The sequence below is a fragment of the Chrysoperla carnea genome, chromosome 5 (assembly GCF_905475395.1).
Source record: "Chrysoperla carnea chromosome 5, inChrCarn1.1, whole genome shotgun sequence".
Taxonomy (NCBI): Eukaryota; Metazoa; Arthropoda; class Insecta; order Neuroptera; family Chrysopidae; genus Chrysoperla; species Chrysoperla carnea.
The window spans coordinates 22,640,535-22,659,486 of NC_058341.1; the positions used below are offsets into that span (position 1 = coordinate 22,640,535).

The following is an 18,952-nucleotide window of genomic DNA, read 5'->3' on the forward strand; positions in this document are numbered from 1 at the left end:
TATTTTGGGTCCCAATAAGTAAGTTTTTGTATTTTTTTTAATTTTACCAGAATTGAGAATTTGTAATTCGTTACATATCCTTCAAAAATCGCTAAAGTAAGAATAATGAATTCAATCAAAATAAAAAATCAAGAAAGTTCAAGCGTCCAAAAAAAATCTAATATCAAAAAATCATCTGATGTCATCCAAAAAGTAACGTTAATCGAACTGTTTGTATACCTTAAATAGTCTCTTACATATCAACTTTAAATATAATTAAATACGGATATCCGGTTATATCGACATTATATTTTATACATTATTGTTTGTCAGTATGCAGATACCAACAATAGACAATCACATAGTTACGAATTTCTCATCAATAAAAAAGATCTATTTGATATTGTTCTGAAGCAGACATCGAAAATGACCATCGTTAAAATTGATTTATAATTACATGTTTGCGTTGATTTCCAATTTTTACATTTCCGGATTTTTGAATTTTTGAAAAAGAAAACTATTCAACTTTCGAATATTAGCAAATTTCTGCCATTTCTTGCTAGCTATCTTTTTGTTAATAACTTTACTGTAGACAACAAAAAGCCGTAGAAAAAGACGAAAATCGAATAATTTTCATAAATTCGACAATCTAGCACTATTAAAACTACAGACTGTTTAATTAGCAAAGTATCTTAATCAAACCTCGAAAAGGCAGGCAAAAATGAACATAGAAATCTGGCTTCGTTATGGGCTCACGGTGTATTGGTATTAGTAAAATTGAAAGTTTTATTACAATTTATTTTAAATTACCCAATAGGGAACATTCGTTTAACTTACGCAGGTTCTACGTGATGAATTTTATATATGTATTTTGTACATGAATGTTTGCATGAGTGCAATACAGATCACAATAATAAAAAAAAAAAACTTAATTTATGCATTAAAGTATACGTGTCCATGATATCTTTTTCCTTTAAACTAAAATTAAAAATATTATTATCGGTGATTATGTGACTTCTGTTCGAATATACTTTCTTCTAACCGCAAATATTTATACTTATTATTTGCCAAAGTACCTACAGGAAATTTATTACGTGGAATTATCATATCCTCTAAAACTAATAAAGTTTGATAAATGCAATTCTTAACACCCGCTATGTATCTCAATGTAGCTCTAGCTAATGTAAGAATTGTTAAATAAAGTGGTAAAGGAACTTTGCTAGACGTAAAACTGATAAAATTATTATATCAGTTAAACAAATTTGTCCTGCATTTTCGATTTTCAACCAGTGAACAAAAACATTCTCTAAGTAATTCAACTGCAATTGCCAGAATTAAAGCATGAGTTATGGCAAATACACTCCAGTTTTTTTAAAATTATTATCGGCTTTTAAGAAAAGATTTTGCTTATTATAGAAGTACACCATTTCTCTGAGGCTTCAGGCGTTGCCAAGTATTAAAAGTTAACCACCGTTATACCCTCTCTTTGAAACATTTCTTGCTTTAAGCAAAGCTCACATTCATTCATTAAGCAAACCTGTTCAGCCAATTAAAGATTATTGACTTCTTCCTAGTTATTGATTTAGCCTGCAAAGAAGCGGAAGTGAAGATTGGTGCATTTCACATATCCGTTTAAACCTGCAAGTGATATATCTTACACTCTCATCAGAATATCTTGTTTTTTTTTATATGAAGTTGGACTAAGTCTAAATCAATTCTGAAAAATTTATGGGAGTTTGCCCGATTATTTAAATAAATAAATGACTTCAAAAGAAGGCATATTTAACATTGGCCTTACGGGAAAACGATAGATGGATGATTTGTTTATGGAAATTAGAAAAAACTATTTAAATTAAAGATAAAACCTTAATAAATTATTGAAAACAAAAAAAACTCGTACTGCCCGACCAATTAAGGATGTATGAGCACAGTAGTGGGGGCACAGATAAAAAAATATTTATATTTTTAATTTTGGTGGTGAATTATGATATAACTTGACAATAGAATTGACGAAAAGTAAGAATGCAATTTTTCAATATCTGGAGTAATTTTCAAAATATTGTAATTTGAAAATTTTCTATTATTATTTGGCTTTCAAGGTTTCGAAAACGAAGGCAGATATCGAACAATTTTTATTCTTATTTTTCGTCTACATTCATGAAGTTATAACAAAATTCATCATCAAAGTTAAAAATAAGATACCAATAATTTCTACCATTTGATAAGATTTTCTTATCAAATATGTTTCGTTTCAATCAAGTCTTAAATATTTACGATAATCAATATAAATTATGCTCTTAATTCTAGCTTCTTTTTAACCATATGTTCTGTGGATATATAGTTTTATTTATTTATCACTATAGTCAATACGTTGATGTATTTAATTTAGGGAAAGTTTAATGTGAGATGATACTTTGTTGTCTGTATATATGTTTAATTTATTATAAACTTCTTCTAAATTAATAGTAATTGATATCAATATTAATAATACCATATGGTTATAATTTTATAGGTATAGTAATACATTTATTGGTTTTATAGGTATACGTATTAAATATATTTACATTTATTTACATCACTTGTGTAAAATGTTTACATGCAGTTATTCATTAACAAAAAGAGTTAAAAACTAGTATGATTTGTTAATAGAAACTATTCAATTACAAGCGACATTTAACTTGATTTTATGAGTTCATGGTTTTTATACCATGTATATATGAAATATATCAAGGTATACTAAGTTTGCAACGCTTAAAAATATTGAGACTAAAGTAAATTATCGGTTGTCCGTCCGTCTATCTATCTGATCGTTCGTCTGACAACACGACTACTCAAAAACGAAAAAAGGTATCAAGCTGAAATTAATACAACGTGAAGTCGAGTTCGTAAATGAGCAACATAGGTCAATTGAGTCTTGGGTCCGTAGGACCCATCTTGTAAACTGTTAGAGATAGAACAAAATGTTAAATGTAAAAATTTTTTGTCATCATTATTTGTATAGGTACTTGTTTGTGAGCCGTAAGTTAAAATAGGCAAGACACACGTTTCCAAAACTTTAATTTTTAGGCTTAGTGGTAAGAAATTATTCTTAAAGCCCAAAATCCTTTTCACGAGTTACCTGTTCTTGCCTTAATATACGCTTCGGCCGTATTATCAAAAGATAGGGTCTGTCCTAACTATTTAAAGCTTGTGACATTTTCGATATTTGTACCATCAATTGTTACATTTGTACCCAGTCTTACATTTGACATAATCTTCAATATTTATTTGTAATTCTACTTGTTTGATTTGTTCATTTATTTAGTTTACCATGCTTTGGAGTTGGATTAGGTTAGATGCAAGCAAGACCATGTCATCTGCAAATCTAAGCTTTGACAAATAAATACCGTCGATTTTTATACCGGGGTTTTCCCAATTTAAGGCGTCAAATACAAGCTTGAGCACACATCTCTCTGTCTTAAGCCTCTTTTGATGGGCAATTCGTCCCAGAATGCTTCGTAATTTTGTTGTAGTGTTGTTGTACATTTCTTGAATAACCAAATCAAAATCACCGAAAACATACAGTAGCTATTGCGTTCACGCCTACAATTACATAGTTATATCGTCAAAAAATTTCTTACTTATACTTTTCGAGTATCTATTCTTATACCATACCAGCACTGTAATAAACGGCCATGAATTTCTTACTGTGTATTTTTTTTGATTGAATTCCAAAATCTAAATCCGTAAATTTCTTTATTTTTTTTAAATATACTATAAAATGAATAGATCAAAATAATAAATAAATAAAAACTTTTGAACAAACATAAATAATAATAAAATAAAAAAACCATAATAAATAATAAAAATAAAATAAAGATATATAATTTTATATTAATTGGAGTAATTTTAGTGCGCTAATTATTTCGTATGTATTATATTATTATTATAGTATGATGATCATATGTGTGTGTCTTACTCATTCAAACATGAACAAGAATGTGTTAACTCATGCACATTAAAAAAATTTCCAACTGAAATTAATTTTTATTACAGACACAGTAACTCTATTATTCTTTTCTATCAGAAATAGGCAAAACATATATCTATTTTAAGGTAACTATAATCTACCAAATTACTATTTGTAAATAATAATTGAATGGCCTCAGCGACTCCACCATAATTATATTATATTAATTGTATTTAAAATTATTCGATTACATCAATTCGAGGCTCTTGTGACTATCCAGAATTGTTTTAATTATAACTTCACATTGGTCAATTAAGCACAATATTATGGCGAATATGATCAGTGATAAATGTAGAGAATTCGTCAATTAGAAAAACCGAACGGTGTTCTCCCAGCTTTTCATGAAAACTAATAAAACTAGGGCTTACACACAGGCAAATGTCCTAATTGCCATTGGCAATTTTGAGCTAAAGCATTTTTTTCAGCAAGCGTGTTTTCTTTCGATTAAATGTAATCTGATATAAATATATGATTATCGTGAAAGTCTGGGTGGATGGATGGGTGAATGGATGTTTGTTACCCTTTCACGCAAAAACTACCGAACGGATTTTGATGAAATTTAGCATTGAGATATATTATAGTTTGGAATATCACATATCCCGATAATAAGTATGGTTTCCGTGGGATAGATTTGTTTTAATTTTTCATAGAGCAAAGGATCGGCATGATTTTTTGTATAGGTAGTGATAGTTTATTCGTCAGAAAATGACATATGGCTAATTTTTATCCCGGAACAATGCACGATTCTTATGGGATAGTATACAGAAACCGTATTTTTTAAACGGTTTTGTAAAAGTTTGTGAAATAGATTTTTGGCCCATTTTTCTCAAGAAGGCTTGATTAATTTTCACAGTAACGATAAAAACACTCAAAATCTCTTTTAATCTCGGGTAAACACCTCTTTTAGTCGCGGATAACACCGCGAGACACAGCTAGAAATGACATACTTTTAAAGCTAACTAATTTCGAAAAAATATAATGTTGCAAATTACGAGCTTTTAGCCATAATAATTACCTCTGTATACATTTTCTTTTTGCAGAAATTTTTTCGATGGAAGAATTTTGCTAGTTTTAATTAGATTTAGGAACATACATACTACCTAACAGTCTTTTCAGAACGGCTGAAAACTTGATAGGCTAAAAAAAATTAATAGCATTCGGTCTAGTCGTTTCGAATCGGGCGAGTTTTTATTTTTTTTAATTTTTTATAACTTTCTAGACCACTAGACTTTGCCCACAACGTGTTTCTGTTATATTTTTGCCAATATTATCGCAGTAATATTGAAAGTTATACACTGTATTTAAGTGTACATCATACACAAAGAATATTTTGCATACATTTGTATACGTGGATACCTTTTCATTATGGTTAATCATTCGAACGAAGTGTTTTATTATTTATAAGAGCAGAAACTTGTAGAAAAAAATCTATATATATGTGTAGCCTAATTCTGTTTCTAATTGTTAATGTTTACGTTGCTTATAAGTTTTATTATACATAAAACTTTTAGTTTTTATTTAGACATAGAATATAAATTGATAATATACAAAGTATATAATTCTGGTGGAAGAGTTAAATTCTTGTAATTTTGATACAAATAGATATGTTTAATGTACTTACTTGCGCTTCCACCATATTAACATACAAAAACTAAGGAGAATATTGATAAAGTGAAATTTATAGTATATAATAATAATGAAATGAAGTTTTAACTGCAGCTCTAGTGTCAAATTTATTGAATTCTGATTCATAGAAATTCATTTTTTAAGTTGAGTAAGGTTCGTTTAAGTTTATTTCCACGATGATTAATAATTATATACTATTTTACCATTATAATAACGTTAGTTTAAATTTTTTCGCAGGTTAGTTGTTTTGACGGAATTGTTATTTTACACATCCTAAAGACGCTCATTCAAAAACCCCCCTCCTCCCTAAAATTTTCAAAATTGAATTAGACTTAGTCAAACTTCATATTTAAAAAAAAATTCTTAATAGAAAATTGAAATTCTTTTGTGTTAAAAATTTAAATAATAATTAACTTTAATGAAATTAAGTAGCTAACAGTATTAACAAGTTTCATGAATGTACGTACGTCCTTAACTGTTATAAAAATTTTGCATTATAAATAAATATTATGTTATTGATATGTTATTAACATATTAGAACTTACAAATAATATTATTACCGTAATAATAATAGTTTGTACCTGTTAATTAACAAAACGTATTAAAAACTCATTATTGTTAATATCCTCTCACGCAACAATTAAATTATAACCATTAATTATATTAATAGTTATTCAAATAATGATAATAAGAGATAAAAGGTTCTCTACATTTATGTTCAATTTCTAATTGAAAAGTACCTATATGCAAAGTACAGTTTTGTAAACAATTAATTGCGCCCAAAACAAAGGCTTAATAATTTCAGGATACATGAAAACTTTCTGAAAAAGCTGCAAAAAATTCCTATAAATATTTTGTTACCAGCTTAAGAAGTCGTATAAAAAACTTTTCTTTTTTAGACCGCCAATTTTTTAACATTCTTCGATCTGCCTAGTAAACAACCCTACATCCCCAATTTCAGTTCATTTGAACTAAAGGAGCTGAGTGTATAAGACTGAAAATCAAGAACAAACAATAACTAACAAATAATTTTATGATAGGTCAATTTGAAATGATAAAAATTATTAGTTACCTAATTTATTATGACATTATATTATTCATTGTACAGAATACCTACTACAAAACCGTTGTTTGAAGGTTAAAAGGTTACCAATTTTATAAATTAAATTTCTTTACTATATACGAATACGATATACCTACGTAATGTAATAATTACATTTTGTACTACAAAAAGTTCTATCCACTGTAATTACATATTTTATATTGTTAATTTTTTACTTATGGTATGTGAAACAAAATGTCCACAAATTCTTTCACATCCATTTTAAAGACAATTTTGTACTTACGTTATTGTTTTACATTAAAGATTATTTAATTTTGTTCTTATTTGCAAATTGTTTGAAACTAAAAGGTTCAATTGTTAATCATACTTTAAATAACTTACCCATAAAAACTAAGTTTTAATTATACTCCGAAATTTTTTGTATTATAATTATTAAAATTTGTCGTTGCCATGAGTATGCAAAGTTTAATCTCGATTGGATCCAGAGAAAAGGGTGAAAACTTAGTCAATTTCGAAGTTAGAAATGAAAAAAAATGATCATGATTCAAAAGAAAAGATTACTGTATTAGTATTTTCAAAAATTCAATTCTTCAGGGGGCTAAAATGAGGGGCGAAAGTTAATATGAATATGTGCTCATGGTTTTAGACAAAAGTTTAATGTATAGCTCTTTTATTTCATTCTCTAAAGGAGCGTAGCAAACTCCATGACCGAATTCCACGTTATTTTCCAAGGAAAGCGATACAGGTACTTTAGTCTACCTAATTTCAATGAAAAAAGACAAGTTCAAGATCTAGTCATTTGGAAATCAATTTTTTCATAACCCATTAATATTTGTGCAGAATTTTCGAGCAGAAATATTGTGTGTTGTATACTAAGTTTAGTCTCAAGTTTGTAACGCTTAAAAATATTGATTCTATGAACAAAATTTTGGCATATGTGTACATAGACTGACAATACGATAACTCAATAACAAAAAGAGATATCAAGCTGAAATTTTTATAACGTGATTAGGACATAAAAATTGAATTGGATCCTGAATCTGTGGGGCCCATCTTGTAAACCGTTAGAGATAGAATAAAAGTTTAATTATAAAAAAAACAACAACTTTTGCTTCAAATATTCTTTCCTAAACATCAATGTATACCCGTGAAGGCATGAGGGTTGAAAAACTCTTCGTAGAGTCTTCGCTACTTAAGGGAGAGGTTGTCATCAGACAAAACAAAGTATTTCAAGAAATTTAACACGGATTAAATGTTTGTTTGCGTATGATATTTTGTTATAGTAAGCCAATTACAATCTCAGGTTTAAATGAGTAACCACAATTATTATTTTTTTATGCGATATGCGTAGTAAATATTATACATTAAAAAATTTGTTGAACTAAATTCTATTTACGTGTTAAGTTTATATACATAATTTTACATTCATTTAACTTTATTTTTTTATTTTTATATTATGTGGGCATTTTAAAAAATGATATTAAACATTGTCCTACTAGGAGATTTTTACTGGGGTACGATAACTAAACTTTCTTTTTCGAAAAAAATGTCGAATTTTTTAGTAGCCATTGTATAAAATAATTAGACAGAAACAATTATACATCAAAATTGTGATCTTTGTACAGTCTTGATCGTTGTTATGATATGACCAAAAATAAATTCCTTCACGTTGGTATGTTTAGGTAAACTAGATATTTGTTAAAATTGTGTCAACAAGTGAAATTTACAAAATTTAAAAAAACCCCCGACAAATGCGATTTATTCATTGTAAACCGATTTTTGGAAACTTTGATATAAAATGTTCACAATCGAGTCGGTTTGATCGTTAAGGAGTTACGATGCCACCGAGAAACACACAGACGCACAGATAAACACTTTAAACTTATAACACTCCTTCTTAAATCAATATCAAAGTGATGGTCAAGGACATCAGATGAGATGAAGAGGATACTTAGAGAGGTGTCATTTTTGGGGACAAATTTTTGGAAATATTTTAATTGAAATTGAAATATTTGAATTGACTTTGTTCTTTTGAATTATTGTTTTAAATTACCTAATTATTTTACCATTTCACTTTTCGAAATGAATTGAATCGGGTTTATTTGACCATTCATTTCCATAGTAATTACTTATAAGTCATGCCTTTTCCAAACTGAATCGATTTTGAAGATCATCGCAAATTTTTAGTTTTTTTTTGGTACGAAAACCTAAACTAGCACTTCAAACAAAGCTAAGAACACGCTCCGTTAAATTACCTTTCAAATGAAACCAAAAAAATTAAAATCGGTTCATCCGTTCAGGCACTACGATGCCATAGACAGACAAACACACAGACACACACACACATAGCTGTCAAACTTATAACACCCCTTTAAAGGAGGGTTAAAAAAGAACTAAAGCTAGGTTTTCAGTTTTAAACCCACATTGACTACAATTTGTGGCAATGTCAACACTTGAAGGTCTTCTTAAAGGTCAAAGTCAAGACTTGAAGATCTTGTTCTTGCAAATTTGATATTGCTCTTGCTTTGTGCGTCTAGTCTTAGTTTTGTAGGACCCCGGATTTTCACTGAGGTTGATTTATTACATGCACTTTTTTTTTTCAAATAGGGAAAACTATATACGATTTCAACAAGAAAAATGTCTGTTTAAAATTGTTTATTTATAAACGCGCAACCAATAATGAAAAACAAAAACAATGTTTAAACTATATTATTATTAAGACATAAATATTACTTTTAAATAAATTCTATAATATCTTTTAAATAAAGTATCTACTCCAAGTAAATCTTTAGGCATTAAAACGTATATAGACAATTAGGGTTAGGTTTGATTATAGTACATGATTAAAATTGTCTGATTATAGTTAAGAATTATTATAATATACATATTACCTTTACATTTTTAGATGTATTTTTTACTATAATTGTACTTCTATATACTCACAGCCTCATACATAACTTGAAATACAGGCATATTACTTGTAAAAGCCGAACATTTTTATATTTTTACGCCAAAATTATTTTATAATGATTTCCATTCATTATTCATTTAAAAATTTTTGTTTCAATTTCAACATTAATTTTACGATAGTCTAGTCTTAAAATCGACTAGAATGGTATGGTTCCCGAGATACAAAGTCCACATGATTTGCTTTTGTAAGTATTCTTGATAGTGACATCGCGTAAGTGCCTCCATCATAATCCATACACTGAAGTGGAAATGTCCAATTTGACCACTCTTAAATCCATTTTCACTAGTTTTGGGGTGACGTCAGTACTTGCGTATCTACGTATATGAATTGTGGAGTCATTTGCTGAGTTTTCTAAAGTGGCTAAGACCTAGTAGAAAGTGTCTACTACTTTATTCAAATTGTTTTTCATCAGATATGTATATAGAAGTCATGTGAATATTTCATCCAATTTTTTTATTTTTTTAATTTAAACGTATATTATTACATTCCATTATTATTACTAAAGTCTATGGTACTGTGGTTAAGAAAATTTTATGAATATGTAAAATTATAAATAAATATTTTAGCTTTAGGGTTTTTTACTATAGTTAAAGAATCAAAAAAATTAATGTTGTATTTGTTATTAAGTTCGTTGAGGTCCAGTACCATTTTTAATTTAGAGTCCATTAATTATTTTGCTTCTCAGAGCTTGAAGATCATGTTTCAAGAGGCAGAAATTCAGTATTATTTCAGTATGATACTTTTGTGTACCTACAATTTATACTGTTCACAAATTGTAGGTACACGAAAGTATCATTGTGCAGTCCGCCACCAAATTAGCAAAGAGTAACATTCATAATAAGAGCAATCACTAGCTAATTCTTACTGATGATGACTACATGGTAGTCGAAATACGTATTTAAAAAATACAAAAAACTGATCTAGAAAATTGGGGCAAAATAATAGCTTGTATATATGTATGCATTTTTTGTGACACAGCATGTATTGGAAAATAGTGCCGAAATTTAAATGAGTACTACATTTGCTGCTTACTATCTGTACTTAAATTCTAGTTCAATCCAGTGCATTTTATAGATGCACTTTCAAACAAAACGCAATTTAATATTAACAATTTTAGTATACAATTAACATTAGTTTCCATTGATATAAATAATAATTACGAAACATACATAATTAAAGTGAAATTTAATTTAGCCTTGAAGTCAGTAAATTCACTAATACATATATTTTTATTTATTTTATGGATGACATTTTCTTTTGTGATGTAAACGTTTAGTTAGCCCCTATGTATAACATACTTTATCTATTGTTTCAATAAAATAATTTTTTTTTTTTTATTAGAAAGTATACATACATTAATTAATTATTGTTAATTAATTAGAAATACTCTAATATATCTAATTTTGTCTTTGTTATTCTAATTATTGTTTCTTGTTATTGTAGTAACTTAACTAGAAACTTGAAAAATATAATTAATGATATTATGTCGAATTTCAATCATTGGTTTGTAAATATTTAATTTAACTAATATAAGAATAGTGATGAAAGGCTGAAAGGTAAAGGTAGTAATCATAAACATTAAACAAGTAAACTAAAACTAATAATAATACTTAAAAGTAAGTATTTATAAGTAATTTTATATGCATTTAGAATGATTATAATAACAAACACATAGGATTGGATTAGATAGGATGTCACAAGAGTTATCAGGGTATTCTAACGGGGTTTTACATACCTTTCAACTATATTCAATAAACATATTACGTATGTATATTTATTTACAACTAACTCATCTATATGTATACACTTCACTACACCTATCTATGTATATATTCAAATTCACAGGTATTTTTTACATATCAAACTTATTTTATCACATAACATTAAGAAATACAAAGTGGTGTGGAAATAATTATAGTATGCAATCATGGATGCTATTTGAAACGTGGTTAATGTTTATGAGCTACTAGCTGTGAACTACCCGCTTTGCTGGGCAACATTCCCACTTTCACCCCTCCCCCCATATTCCATATCCTTTTCTAGGTTACTATCTATCACCTAACTAAATTTCATCAAAATCCGTTCAGCCGTTTAGGCATGATAGAGCAAAACTCCCAGCAAAAACCATAAAAAAATCACTAACTCAATTCAATTTTCTGCCTACTTCCTATCCCCTAAGTACGATGACGTGATCTTATATCCGTTTTTAGGTAACCATCTATTACCTTACTAAATTTCATCAAAATCTGTTCAGCCGTTTAGACGTGAAAGAGCAAAAGTCCCAACAAAAACGCCTAAAAATCACTAACTCAATTTAGTTATCTGCCTACTGCCTACCCCCTGAGAACGATGGCGTGATTATTTATAGCCTATGACCATTTCTAGGTTATCATCTATCACCATACCAAATTTCATCAAAATCCGTTCAGCCGTTTAGGCGTGAAAGAGTAACAGACAGACAGAGTTACTTTCGCATTTATAATATTAGTATGGATTATGTGTGACTACTTCATTTAGATTGGAAGGAAATTGAGTGAGGAGAATGTTTTATACCAAGAAACAAACGTGTCAAATTTTGATCATAAGCTGGCCTCTTATCATTAAGGCATACCAATATATTAGTCAGTAAACACTTACTTTACGCTTTATTGATTTTCTTATGGGTAGAATTATGCATATTTATTTTATATGTACCCTACTTTTAAGAATTTTATTCCTTATATATTTGACTTCTCAGTTGAATTGATAATAAATAGTACATAGTCGGTACATAGGGACGAAGTGGGGGCATATGTAACCCAAAATTTTATTGAAATACTTATTTTGGGTTAAAATTGTCATGTAGTAGGGGTTTTTGGTCGCTGAATACAAATCCGATGTCAGAATTCACGAATTCTATCACGTTTTCTGAAAATCGTGCCAATTTTGGCCAACAATTTCACCTTTTGTGGGACAAAAACAGCAAACTAATGTATTTATCCTCCAAACTGTGCTCTAGGAGGTATTTTTGGTCGCTGATAACGAATTCGATGTCAGATTGCACGGATTCTGTCACGTCTTCCGAAAATCATGCCAAAATACCTTCAACTAATATTATCTTCCGGTCAAAAATGGCACGATTTTCGCAACACGTGACAGAATTCGTGTAATCTGCCATCTGATTCGTATTCAGCGACCTATGACTAGGTTAAGTTGCCTGAATGTTCCTTGGGAACGTTACAAAAAGTTTCATTAAAATCGAAGCTGTTTTCCAACTTTTCCACTATCGCCTTATTCACTCTATTATTAGTTTGACTTATGTTGTTTACGATTTACAATTTTATATACTTCAGTTGATCATTAATATCAGGTGCCGGGTTTCTTATTAAGGGTTTTAATTTTCCAGGGATCATTTTTCATTTTAGCTACATATTTCCCCTTTATCTTTATTTCATTTTTCCTATCCCATTTTATAACATGTTCGGCACAATGTTTGTATTGTCGAAAAAATTAATAAATTTAATTGAATTGTCCGCAAATGGAGGCTTTGGAAGTTACATGTCTAAGTCTTCAAGATACCATTGATTACTAGATTTTTAATAGCTTTTACTAGCTTTTAGTTAAGGCTCATCATAAACAAGAGCATAAGCGATCATCATTAACATTTATTTTATGCACAGTCTTTTCATTTATAAGATGCTTATTTATTTTTGAACCACTTTGTTTTTATTATATTGTGTTCAAGAATCCATTATTTTGTCAATGGAAAAATATTACCACACGCATATTTTCTAAATTTTTCAACTGTAAACATGGAGGTTATTGTGGAATACATACTAGTTTTTTTTGGTAGGTATTATTAAACAATCATCCGTAATCATAAAATAATAAAAAAATTAGTTGTAACATATAATTTAATTTTTATATAATTTTAATTCATCGGATTTAATTTATTTACGTTATATGCAGCAATTAAATGTCGCGTCGTTTCAATTTTTCATGTTTTTCAAAATAGTAAAAAAACCTGTACTTTGTGGTAATATTTGTTGAAAGTTTCGTCGGTATGTCTGGAACGTGACGGCGAGAAATTTCATTCTTTACAATACGGATTCTGAATAATCAATCAGAAAAATGACTTAGCTGTTTTAAGCTTCCCACTTCCCAATTTTAAGATTCCCAGAAATAAAGTGTTTGAATTTATCAAATTCTCTAGAAAAAACACGGATGAAAATTAAAACTATGTGAACAACCTTGTATTTTCTACCAATATTTAGAGAAATGAAATAATCTCTCAAATTAATAGAGTGTCAGTCGCACTAAATACCATTTACGGAAACTGTTAAAAATAAAAATTGTTTGGTTAAATCTGGCTCATTTTTGGTATTACCTACAAACAATTTAATACATATTTTATTCATGTAATAATGATAATAATATATAATTTTATCTCCACAATTATTTGGTATGATATTGTGGTAAAACGCAGTGATACAAATGTTTAATTGCTTACATTCCTTCATATAAATATTTTTAAAGCTATTAAATATCAGATTTAATTTTAATTTTTTTTGTCACTTTATATAGACTGTTATGTTTCACGAAATTTAACCGCCACTTTCAAATGATATTTTAGGTCTCAAATGAAATTCTACGAATTAATCGTTATAATATTGGTCAGGAATACGTTCAAATAAACTTGCAAGTTTTCGTAACTCAGCAATAAACCCCATTTACTAAGAAATATTTGTTTTAAAACCAGGAATGGGCGAGTTAATTAAAGCGAAGTCACAATTTTTATAGCTTTATTGTGTATCAAAAACTTTATTATGTAAACTTTATCCAAGTCCGCATTGCTCATAGAGGAGAAGCGAGGCGGGTATAAGACTCTTCTACCTATTTCAGTTTCTCTAATAGTAATGAGATGGTAGAAAAAAAGTAAGTAAGTCCCGTTTGCTCATGCCTGTTTTAGACTATAGAAAACGATCCTGGAAGGTTAAAATGATCCGATTTACGACTTTATACAAGTCAAATCAGTATTCAGAGAATCGACGCTAGAGTATTTTGAAATATGAAAAGGTATGTTGAAATAAGAGTTTAAATTCAAAATCCAGACAGAATTGACATCACCTACAATAACAAATGAAACAAATGAATGTGGCACACCTCATATTTAAAATTCAGTTTCATGTATAGGTGTGTCGAATAAAATACGAACCAAGAAATTCCAAGCGATACAATTAATTTTTCTATCGTTTAACTATAAACATCAAAATTTATGTCTAGGAATTAAGATGATTTTGAAGAATTTTGATTCAAATTCTAGAGCTTTCATTGATTAATTCTTAGATAATTTACTAGAAAAAATGTTTAGTAAATGTGTGATAGTATCGAACAAAACTTTGTGTCCAAACATGGTTTGTAATAACCAAGTTTAATCAATTTGTAAGCAAACATTAGTTTTATTATATTTTTGTATGAATATTTTGTATAAATAAAATTGTGTACTAAGACACAAAATGTTTGGGTTGTGCATTGGAAATATTGATAAACAAAACGCCTTTAAAACAAAAATTTTTGTTTGATCAATTTGTGTCAAAATGCTTTTCAATGTATCAAAATCTTTTGCTTAACAACGTATAACTGAGATACAATGTATATTGTTTGATAGTCTTACAAATGGTGGGAGCGCATGTAATAACATCAGTCATATCTATTTGTAACAAAAATTACTATTTCCTGCGCTTCCACCATAATTATACCTATATTCGATTATACTATTTTTGCCATTTTATGGCAGCTAGGTTTCTATAAAATTAGTTCCAGTTTTCAAAAACTACAAATCTTTATACACTCTATATTTTTGTCTTTGCTTTTGAACATAGCAATTTTCGTTTTACGCATTTCTATGTGACGCTTTACGTATCTGGGGTTATCTGTTTGTAATCATGTAACTACTTTTGCTATCTAACATTCTCTTGCTTGAGTCTAAATTTACGAGTGAAAGGAGTGAAGTTCTGCAGCCCGAAACCTCGACCCTCTAGTTCAAAGCCCAGTCACGGTGATCCTTAGCTTCTCGATGTTTAAGGGTAAAGGACTAATAAATCAACAACGTATATAATCTCCATATATTATAAATGCGAAAGTGAGCATGTTTATTTCTTTGTTTGTTTGTTACGCTTTCACGCTAAAACTTACGAATAGTTTTTAATCAATACTTAATACTTCAGAATAACACATGAGATATAGTTTATAAAGATAAATTAATAAAAAAAATTAATTTAATTTGACATTACCATAAATTTCTGTAAAAGTAGTCAATATAAAATGTTTTACGGCCATCTTTTCTGATATAATCAATGAATAATTTCGACTATAATACATTTAAAAAAATAGAAAATCATACATATATTTTACCTGTGTAAAACAATCCTTACCATTATTGCGAGTGTTATATAGAAAAGGGATAAGCGAGAGCAATCTTTATCAATCTCTACTTTTAAACTCAGCGAAGCGGGTGGGTAGCACTCTAGTTCCATATAAATTTTCTATTTTACAAATCGAACGCCATTTAAATTAAATACAAATTTCACTTGTGTTAATTAATATTGCGACATTATGTTATAAAGAAGTTCGATTACGTATGTCAAAAGAAATGACAATAATTAATTATAAAAATACTCACAAAATCTCATATTATATATATATATATAAATAATAATATTTCGTGGGTACACAATATCCGTATTTGATGAATCAGACTACAAAAAAACACATATAAGAGAAAGTTTTTTTTTGTCATATATACAAATCAGTATTTTATTGTTAATATTTTACGAGTGCAATACACACATATGTAAATTTCACCTGAATGGTACAATCATTAGAGATCGGATTTAAAGGATTTATAATTATCAAATATTTGGATTTTACGCGGATATTACTTGAGTTTAGAAGTTATGTAATACGAAGACAATCGCAACAAAAAGTGTATGTATACTTGTACACCAAATCTTTGGTAACTAACTCTACAAAACAACTCTATGCTTTCTTTGAGTACAATTTCACCATACAGGATTGATCCCTAGTCAAAGGAATCTTTCCAATTGAAGAGAATAAAGCTATAGGAATTTCATAGCTTCTCTATATAACTTCCTTCCCTAACACTAAGTTAAAAAGAAATCTTTAAATTAGAGCCGAGATCATTTAATTGACTTTTCTTCGGTTTAAAATTCCTAAAGCCTTATCAAATACACTTTCAATAATCTTTATCACATGCAATTGATTCTCACGAAGTCATTGAGTTTCGAGACCCCAACCAAAAACTAAAACGGACTTGGTACAACTATAAAGATTTGAATGTACGAAAGGAATTGCTTTAGAATCCTTTAGAATTGCTTCTGTTAGAATCTTGCTCAGAGAAATTCCAGATTAGAGAGTGATTACGACAAACTGTATAGGCTGCAATTAGACCCTATGTTATCTGCAATGTGTGTATGCAATTGTACCCTAATATATACACTATAAAATAGATCCTACTATAGTAATTTTCTAAGGGGAAGTCCGTTTCTCAGAGAATTGTGAACCCGGTTAAAAAGGGCGTTTAAATCTTCCTCGGCGAGTGTTTATAGTAGTATCAGTGGAAATTTGTCTGTATTATTCAATGCTAGGCGATTCAATTTGCGGTCGGAGTCTCGAAACTCAACAGTATGAAATTTCTTCATGGCTTTCAGAAAAGTTACTTTGTGTGGTTCCTTAGACAGTAATATAATTCAGTTTAGCTGGATATGCGTTGAAAGAAGTGAAATATTAGTAAAAACAAAATAAAAATAACTGCAGAAGTAAGTATCGACGTGGCAGCTCACTGAAAAGATGATATTAACTATTGGAAGCTTTTTTGAAACTATTGGAATTACTACTGTTCCATTCGAATGAAAACTTTTTAAGCATGTAACTATAAGCAGTCACTTCATATTTTGGGAATGACATAAGGAATCGTATACCCAGCCCCTTCAATTGAAGTTAACTGAAGTTAAACTGCTTAGAATTAAAAAGCCTAAATTTATTTGGAATGTAATCCAATTCGGCATTGATTGTTATTTCTTTGAGACAGTTTTTGTGTGCAAAGTTTAAGAACGATCAAGCGACAGGTATTACTACTATACACTATCAAAAAGTTGGAGGGGGGTTAATGAGCAACATTTTAGGTTATAAGATACAATTTATCAAAAAAATCTCCTGGAGAACTTTAACAAAAAAGATTGTGTGTAAAAAATTTGAGATCGAATAGGTGACAATTATTGCTCCTGCCTCTCTTTGGTTGGAGTATAGATAAATCTTATTTCCACCTTAAATACTTCGAAAACCAACGTAGAAGATTTTTCCCGATAGTTGTCGTTATAAACACTCACGCCACTCATACTGAACCTAAAATATTTATAACAAAAATCTTACCATTCACTACACACGTTTGACTTAAAATTCCTAAAAATACAACAAAAATAAACAATCCATAATGATTCCAATAATTTAAAGTCCTAGATATTGTATGAATTTGATGACACGCTGCCATCTTTATACTGCTTTGCAGCAAAGTCAGAGGTCACTAACACTATAGAAACAACTCTCCTATATATTTATACAGAGTCACCTTGCGCGCTTATGTTGTTATTAAATGTTGTTTTAAATAAATCACATACACCTCAAAAAAACAAATCACTCGTAAAAATACAATTTGTGACACAAACACAATTTTTTTGTGGCTCCTTTTAATAAAACACTTGTTTTTCAAAAAACTCCATTGTTATTTTTATGGGTGAAAAACAAATTTTCACTTGATAACGCACTTGTGTTTTATTTATTAAAAATCAATCATTTTATTTATAAATTTTATGTTTAACTGTTAAAATTATTTGGAACAGTGAATTTTTGATTAGTGGTTCACATATTTTATGAATAAATTTTGTTTGTTAAACAGTTCTTTACTATTTTTTTGTTGATTTATTTTATTTTTAAGTAGACGGATTCACTTTAATAACGGATTGAATCTGGCCATGACCGTACTACGTCTGTTTCTTAGTTACTTGTTTGATGTTAACACTGTAGAAAGAAATACCATCATCGGCAACCATTTTATTATGGTGGTAAAGGTAATACGAGAGAAGTGGAAGAATATTTTACCTTATATACATGCATTATAATTTTATACTCGCGTCTAGGCACATATCCAATCGACAAAGTTGCATATATTTGTGAAATCATTCAAATTTCAGTGAAAATATCGAACTGTGAGAATGGTTTTATTAGCAACCATTCGCAAAGTCCAGAG

At 28.9% G+C, this 18,952-nt stretch overlaps 1 protein-coding gene across 1 annotated transcript in view; it reads right to left on the bottom strand.

Annotated features, from left to right (window-relative positions):
- LOC123301061 overlaps positions 1-18,130 on the bottom strand; it is a 35,962-nt gene extending 17,832 nt beyond the window's left edge. The window contains exon 1 of the mRNA XM_044883788.1: positions 18,079-18,130. The gene's annotated coding sequence lies outside the window, so the exon portion shown is untranslated. The remainder of the gene's footprint in view (positions 1-18,078) is intronic.
- Between the last annotated feature and the right edge of the window lie 822 nt (positions 18,131-18,952).